The sequence below is a fragment of the Pseudochaenichthys georgianus genome, chromosome 19 (assembly GCF_902827115.2).
Source record: "Pseudochaenichthys georgianus chromosome 19, fPseGeo1.2, whole genome shotgun sequence".
NCBI lineage: Eukaryota > Metazoa > Chordata > Actinopteri > Perciformes > Channichthyidae > Pseudochaenichthys > Pseudochaenichthys georgianus.
The window spans coordinates 1492955-1500858 of NC_047521.1; the positions used below are offsets into that span (position 1 = coordinate 1492955).

General features: G+C 41.7%; 1 long non-coding RNA gene across 1 annotated transcript; it reads left to right on the forward strand.

Moving 5' to 3' along the window:
• Positions 1-4422: 4422 nt before the first annotated feature.
• LOC139435852 (uncharacterized) lies at positions 4423-5010 on the forward strand. Its single transcript, XR_011645066.1, has 3 exons — positions 4423-4468; positions 4630-4756; positions 4920-5010. It is a non-coding gene; the product is annotated as an uncharacterized lncRNA (long non-coding RNA).
• Positions 5011-7904: the final 2894 nt, after the last annotated feature.

Below are 7904 nucleotides of genomic sequence, written 5' to 3' on the forward strand. Positions count from 1 at the left end.
CCTCATGAGATGAACCCTTTTGCGAACCAATTGGCTGGAAAGCTTCAAAGCTTCATAAGGCTTCATCTCGCCATCACTACTGAGAACAGTGAGAAGCAATTTTCACATGGATTTTACTCCAAGTGGTCTACAGTCGAGTGCAATCCAGTGAGCCAGGGAGTTGGTTATTTTCTCAGACGTGGACTTACTTATCCTGGCCCTGAAACCAGTCATCTGGTTGAGTGTGGGTTGGGTCAGGGTGTGGTTCCTTGCACTCGGAGTCGGGCTAACGTCCACGCTAGCTGCTACATGTTTTGCATTTAGGTGATACTTTAGGCTTGATGTGCTGCGGTGATATGCAAATTCTTTTTTGCATAATTTGCACACAACCGTGCTCTTATCGACGCTTCCATCCGTCCGTTTTTTAAAACAAAATTTCCCATCCACGGGGCCGACCAAAGCGGTCTCATCAGCTTGTTCGTTCATGTTTGACTATTGTTCACCGTGGTTTGTTGTTGTTTGAAGTCCCATGCTGAAGTCATGAACGTTAGTTGGTGCTCCAGTATAATCGGTACGCCTGAAACTCATCCAGTGAGAAACGTTCCGCTGTGCAAAAATAAGTGCGATTAAAGTGCGATTAAAATGCGTTTAATTTTTGTGTAATTAATTAATCTTAATTAACGCGTTAAAGTCCCGGCCCTAATTATTATTATTAAGAAGAACAACTTGGTGTGTATAGGAAGCAGGAGCAGGTGGGGAGAGATGGGGCGTCAAGGTTCAAGGTTATTTGTTTTAAATGTGTCTTGGAGATAAGGACCAGCTGCACACAATAATATACAGTATAACACAAAACCAATAAGACACACGGTGACACATGGCACACCAACAATCAATCATCGTCCAGCCTCAGCTTTGGTATTCTTTCACAACCATGTTATGGGTTTATTAGACTGAGCAAACATAAACATATGTGGGGAACATAGTGCTGCGTCTCATGAAACATGAATATTTAATAAATACATAGTAGTTGGCGATATATGCTCCCAGTGATAGCGATTCACCATTAAACATCCGTAGGCTGCACAAAAGTCCGGCATAGTCAGGTACTTCTGTAAACACAAAGCCAGCAAATTCCTGTATCATAATGCCAGATGTTTTTAACAAGCCAAACCACTTGGAAGAAATCATGTGTAACTTAAGTTATGTTGAAAAGAAAGAGCAGTTCTGCCTCTCCCACTAGTGTAAAATTGCTGGGTCAAATTTGTAATACTAGATCTCACTCACAGCCTCTTGTTATTAGCCAGCTAATAAATACAACCACACATACACAAAGAAAAGCTACAATTTCAACATGTCCAAGCATCCTGTATCATAGCCATGCTAATAATGTTTCTAATAAACCAAACCGTTTGTAAATCAGTCAAGATTTGAGAGAGTTAAGAATATTTTTGTGCAGATCACTCACCTTACAACAGCTACCATAACGCGAATCAGAGTAACTGTTGACTGTGGCAAGATGGCGGCCGGTCAGCTACGCTGGAAAATCTCCCATGAGCCATCTCGTGTTTATATATATCTATGATCGTACAGATAGACAGCAGAGGTTTCAAGATGCCATAGCACTGTGCGGCGTATTGCTGTGCAAATCGGCGGACGATTGCGAACAGGGGTCGTGGGATTACTTTTCACAAGTAAGATTTAACATTATTATTGGTTGTATTTTGTAAATAGAATATTATTGTACTGTATTGATGTCCGCCAGCGAAATCGTAGCCAGCAAACATTATGTTTATGGCCAACTGAGACTTTATAAATCATATGCTGCTGTAACAAGTGAATGTCCCCGTTGTGGGATGAATACAGTAACATCTAATCTAATCTATCTAGGAAGAAGAAGGAAGAAAATAAGCTTGACCTCCTTCTTAAAAAATGTTTGTGTTGACTCTCAAATCTCCCGTTTTTATTTTGAAGGTTTCCCAAAGACAAAGATATGAGGAAGAAGTGGGAAGTTGCTTTGAGGAGGGAAGGGTTCACTGCAAGCGAGTCATCCGTGATTTGCAGTGAGCATTTTAAGCAGGACGAGTTTGACAGGACAGATTGTCCGACTCAGAGATGGTGTTATTCCCTCCATCTTCAGCTTCCCGGTTCACCTCCAAAGAGTAGGTGTATCATCATAAGGCTATTAGCATTCATAAATGTAAATATTCTATTATCAAGGGCAGGGTGAAATACTTATCCCTGTGTGTGCGTATATATATATATATATATATATATTCTTTTCAAGTATTATGCTTCTTCATTTTAGCCGGAAAAGGGCAGGACTACGTCTACTTCCAGAAAAGCTGAAGAGAGCCTGTCTGTGGCCCCTCAGGACGACCCAGAAGCTTCAACCTCACACTCACAACCTCAGCCCAGAGATATTTGCATTTGCATTTCCACTGCAGCGGGGTAGCCCCGTTTAAGCGTCCCTAAGCGTCCTCGCTCAGGCCTCGGTCTGTCTCGCTGGCCGTCCGAGGCCGTGGCGCATTTCCATTACAGTTTAGGACCTGGGGTAGCAACGCAGTGTAGGCGGGACGATCGGCTTTTTGGCGGGCTTTTGGGGCGGAGCGACGCTGGGTAAAACTGCAGTGGCGTCATCTTCAATGCGACACAACTCACAAAACACACACAACAATGGAGGATGTGGCAGCGATCGTTTACTTGTTTCTTGTGAAATCCATGGTGCTGGTGCTGTGCTCTGCATAACCTCTGCGAGAGTCATGGAGAGGACTATGATGATGGGTGGAATGCACCAGCAGCAGAGCCTGGGGTAGCAGCGGCTCAAGGTGCAGAGGAGGAGGGCACTGACATCAGAGAGGGTTTGATGCGCAACCTGAATACCTACATATGCATTGTATTGTATTCATTGTATTGCACATAAATACAAACATGTGTTTGTCAAATGTTTTAAACAAATGTTATCTGAATTGAATATTTAGTAAATATTTGAATTTCAAGCACCAGTAAGTACTGCCCCATAATAAGAACATTTGAGGAAATATCAGATCATGAAAACAAAATCTTTCTAATAAATTAAGCGAATATCAAAGCTAACTATAAACATAAATACTAAAGTGTACAACACAGCAAAACTATATTCATAAATGCAAGTGTAAAATAGTGTGGACAATTGTAAACATGGATGGAGGCTAAAGTATCCACAACATAAAATAATATATTAAATATAACCTCAATCTTTCTTCTAGACATGTTAAAAGCTTGCTTGAATGGGTTATAGGTTTCTTCTTTTGTTCTCTCGTCTTTGAAATATATAAGGAATGTGTTGTTTGAGTCTAGTAGAACGAGGGTATTACAATTGAGCAATTTCTACATGTATTATGTATTTATCATGCACTCTTAATACTATTACAAAATAAACATGTAATACTGTTTTAGAGGAGGACCTCAAGCTAGCAAACTCAATTTCTTGCTTTAAATCTCTTAAAACTAAGGGGCTTTTTCCAGCATAAATATACATGGCATTGTAAAAATAAATATAAAATGAACATTTTAAAGAAAATAAATAAACAAGGAAGTACAAATGTTGCATTTAAAAATTAACTAGATAAAAAAATATATAATATGTACAATAACTATTAAGGTTATTTGAAGTATCACGGAGGAGACGGGCCACGTTGGCTGCCCAGTCCCCCTAGCATCTCGCCAAGAGTGCGCAGGCTAGGTTGAAGGTCTCTGCTTGAGCGGCCTCCTCCCTTCTCAAGGCCGCATCCAACTCCCATCTCTGCTCAGCAGACACTTTGGACCAGTTCAAGTGCTGTTCCTGCTGGGCCATGTGCTGTTCATGGTGCCGTTCCTGCTGGGCCCGATCCTCTCCTCCTCGTTTCCTCTTGCCTGGGTGACAATGAGATAATAATTAGCAATAAGGAAAACACACAGGACAGGTACAGGTCACACAAGGATATAAGAATAACATGTATAAACAGAACAACAGTAAGGTGAACTAAAGAAAGTTCTGGCCCTAGATGTTTACAATGATTGGGCTCGGGTCCTTGTCACCTTTTCCATACCTGATGAGTTTGCATCCCTGATAATACTTAGTAAGGAGGTCATAATATTTTTGACTCATGGCTGAAGTTAAGTTTCTCCAGCTCTCCCCAGGTTGGCAAAAAAGTGCATCTCAAAATGCATCAGATTGATGCTTTAAAATATGGAATATTCAAAATGTTCTTCCGGGGGAGCATGCCCCCGGACCCCCCTAGAGGGATAATATCCTTCTCACCCTTTTCACCCCTGACTCGTTTTCATGCCTGAGTAATAGGTGTGGTCATTATTCCTGACAGCTGGAGGCATACTCCTTGACGTGCATTTTCTCCTTTTCGGTTTAGGCCGATGTATAAATACTGTTGGAACAGCATCTGGCCTCAACCTCAAATTTCCTCCTGATTTATTGCCAATATATTGGTCGTCTTCAAAGTGTACCTGTGGGTAGGTAGGTTTGATCAGTTTCCCCTGCACACTTCAAATGTCATTCAAGAGTCATAATTCTCTACACTTGGAAATATGATGCCCTTTAAAATGTTAATAAGTCATGTCACCTCCGTGAACATTACTTACATGACAGAGTTTTCTGCTGTTGTTGTCCTCTTTCAGACACAGGTTTTGTCTGTTGACCATTGCCATCCATCTCTTCCTTCGCTCTACGTCCTTAGGGAAGCCATACATCCGGAACCCCTTCTCGGATCGATTAGAGCATCCAAATGCTGCACATCCAACCATGGTATGACAACTGATCTATTAAAATGCAATATAAACGAAAGTGCCATAATATTTATTGTGCAAACATTTTAACATGAATATTGCTATGTCCTCTGTTCAGTCTGCTCCCAACTGTATTCTCTCCCCTTATTCACCACTGTTCCTATTCTTGCTCTGCTTTTTAGGGCCCAGGAAACAGATGAAGAGGATGTCCCTTTCACAAGGAACCTTCTTGTTTTTTTCAAAATGGTTAGGCCCCTGGATGCCCTAGACTAGAGTTCTGTATTGCTTTTTTGTAAATAGTTGTTTGTAAATATTTGTAAAATGCCCCCACAATTGTTGTTCGCACAATTATGCTTGTGCGAACAACAATTGTGGGTGGGTGCTTATTGTGCTGCAGACGTTGAAGGACCTGAGTCTCCTGAGGAAAGACAGGTGAAAGGTGAGGAGAGGTCATGGCTTGGAAGGTTTTATATCCTGTGGTGAACTTAATATGAATTGCTTTATTGTCTCGTCGCTGGATCACCTCCCCCTGGCAAAGTGGCCTCGTCATTTTAATTTGCATTGTTGACAAACCTGTTTTTGTTGCTCTGTTGAACCATGGTTCAACAGGAGCTTCTGTAAATAGTTTTGTAAATAGTTTGAATATTTATCATAGTAATCATTTTCAGTCTCTCAATTTAATTTATCGTTTCTTTGCCACACCATATATTTTGTTGTCCAAGGGCACTAATTTGGTCTGTGTTGAGATTGTTTTACACTTTAGATTAATCAAAATTGTGTTTTTTGGCTGAATTAATCTTTTCCTGTTGAACCCTCTTTGTTCTCATTCTCATTCTCATTCATTTGACTTTGTTTTGTTCTAACACACATCACTTTTTCCATACACTGTTCTTAATACTTGTTCACACATTTGTTCGTCCCTTTTACTTTGTTCTTCCTGTTGTTCTTGTTCAAACACATATATCAATTGTTCATCCACTGTTGTGGTAAAATGATATTCATAGTCTTAACATGATCATGCTACCCATGCTAACATGAACACAAGCGTTTCCCTCCAAAAATGTAAAACGTATCTAAGTAATAGGCTACCAAGCTTTCCGTTGTCACCCTGCCTCTCCAAATGCAAAACTGTCAATAAAAAGTATGCAATAATGCAATTACAGCTGAAACAGTACTTGGGTGTGTGTGTGTTTTTAATATATATATTTACCATTCAATAACGCAATCGCTGCTGTCTGTCTGTCCCATAGAAGAACATGACAGCGCAGCGCAACTATCCTACGGACGTGACGCCCTGGCAGTGACAGCAACATAGCCTGCTTGTGCTGCCACACTTTCCCCTCAACATATCGTTAAATAACGAAACTTGTAAATATTGCCAATCCATACGAAGTGTAACCACATCATGTAAATATGAAAGCAATCTTTAAAAAATAACAGCGTTGGTTTAATCTATGACTATTTTGACCATGTTGTGCTGTGTTTGCCATAGAGAAGCATTGCCACGGAAGTGCGTTTTGAACTATCCCGGCATACATAAACCACGTGACCGGCTGGCGGCGACATCAAAGAGTGTCGTAACTCTTATCTCTCAAAGGTTGAGAAGGAGGGGCCGTTAGTCACGTGCCTCAAAGGTTGAGAAGGAGGGGCTTGAGGTACTGCGCACTGCAGTGAGGGGCTTCTCTCTCTAGCAGGGACTTTGGAGGGGGTAAAAAGGTTCACATGAACTAATTTTAGTACCGGCTCTTTTTGGTGTGAACGCGATCATGAACTAAGTTCGCATGAACCTTTGTGGGAAAAGTACTGCAGTGTGAATGCGCCTCTTGCTTGTTTTTGTTGTTTGCGCTCCTCTGGCTGGGTGCTGGCAGGTGGAGGGCAGTGATCCCTTCCCTTCTTCCTTCAAGTTTTGAGACTAATGTAAATGTAATGTAAGGCTGCGGCCACACGAGGACGAATTTGGTCGTTTGCGTTACTGTTTAGTGTCATATAGACCGTTCGGCCACAGGAGGACGACCGAATACGGCACTAAACGACTGAGGAAACGATAACGGGTCCCAAGGTGGATAGAAAGGCATACGCAACTCTCTGGGGGGTCAAACGGCTCCGTGTGTGCGCCCTATCCGAACATTTTCAGATCACTGATAGTGATTGCGCAATAGCCACCTCTACCCACCTCTTCTGCTCACCTCCGCTAAGTAGAAGACATGGCACTGTAAATGTTCGAACATTTAAAATATTATACCACTTAAAAATAAGAAATATTACTTTTGTTACTAAGAGTTCATACTTATTATACCTGTCACTTTTCACACTATCGCTGTGATCATGAGCTATGGGCTTTGTAGATACAGGGGCCCTTCTCTTTTTGACCACAGGGCGATGCACGGAGATGGTGGGTATAGCCTCTGCTCTCAGCCTAGTCTTGCCCTTTCTTGTCTTGACAAACGAGTGACTTGAGGTTACTTCACACACAGAACATCTCAGTGTTGTCTGCCCACATACATATTCCATAGTGGTTGAATACACAGTATGAGGAAACACTTTATACTTACTGGACATGTTATACTCATTACATACTGTATATAAAATGTGAGACAACTTTATAGAAATTCATATCACATCTGTTACTGATGCCATTTGTCATACTTTGTTAAACTCACAAATAATAAAGTTCCATAACTTCAGTTGGGAACAGAGACCACACCTTATCTCCCCAAGGCAATAGGTGTGCTATATAGGTGTGTATGGCCCTTTCTCCTGTCTGCTACTCCCTCTTTCAGCACAAGAACCAGAGGGGGATTCTATGGAGCCTGAATACCTGCACTGAGACCCTCACCCTGCACCCTGAGTCTCAACTCTGTGTTTTTCAAGCCTTTCCCTGTTTTTTTGTATTAAACAAAACATTAAGCTTTCCCAATGGTGTGGTTTTCGTTTTGTGAAAAAGTGCAAATGCAGTGTTTGTATATAAATCACATATTTGTTTGCTGTTGGTCGTGAAATTGCTCCTGCTTCCTCCGCTCTGTGTCAGTGGGGAAGCCGTACATTCGTACTCCTTTCTCGGAGCGATTGGAGCATCCCCAGGCAGCACAGCAAACCATGGTGGCTACTAGGAGGCAGCACAGCAAACCAGGACAACACGGAGGAAAAGGCACCGACAAACTGCTTGA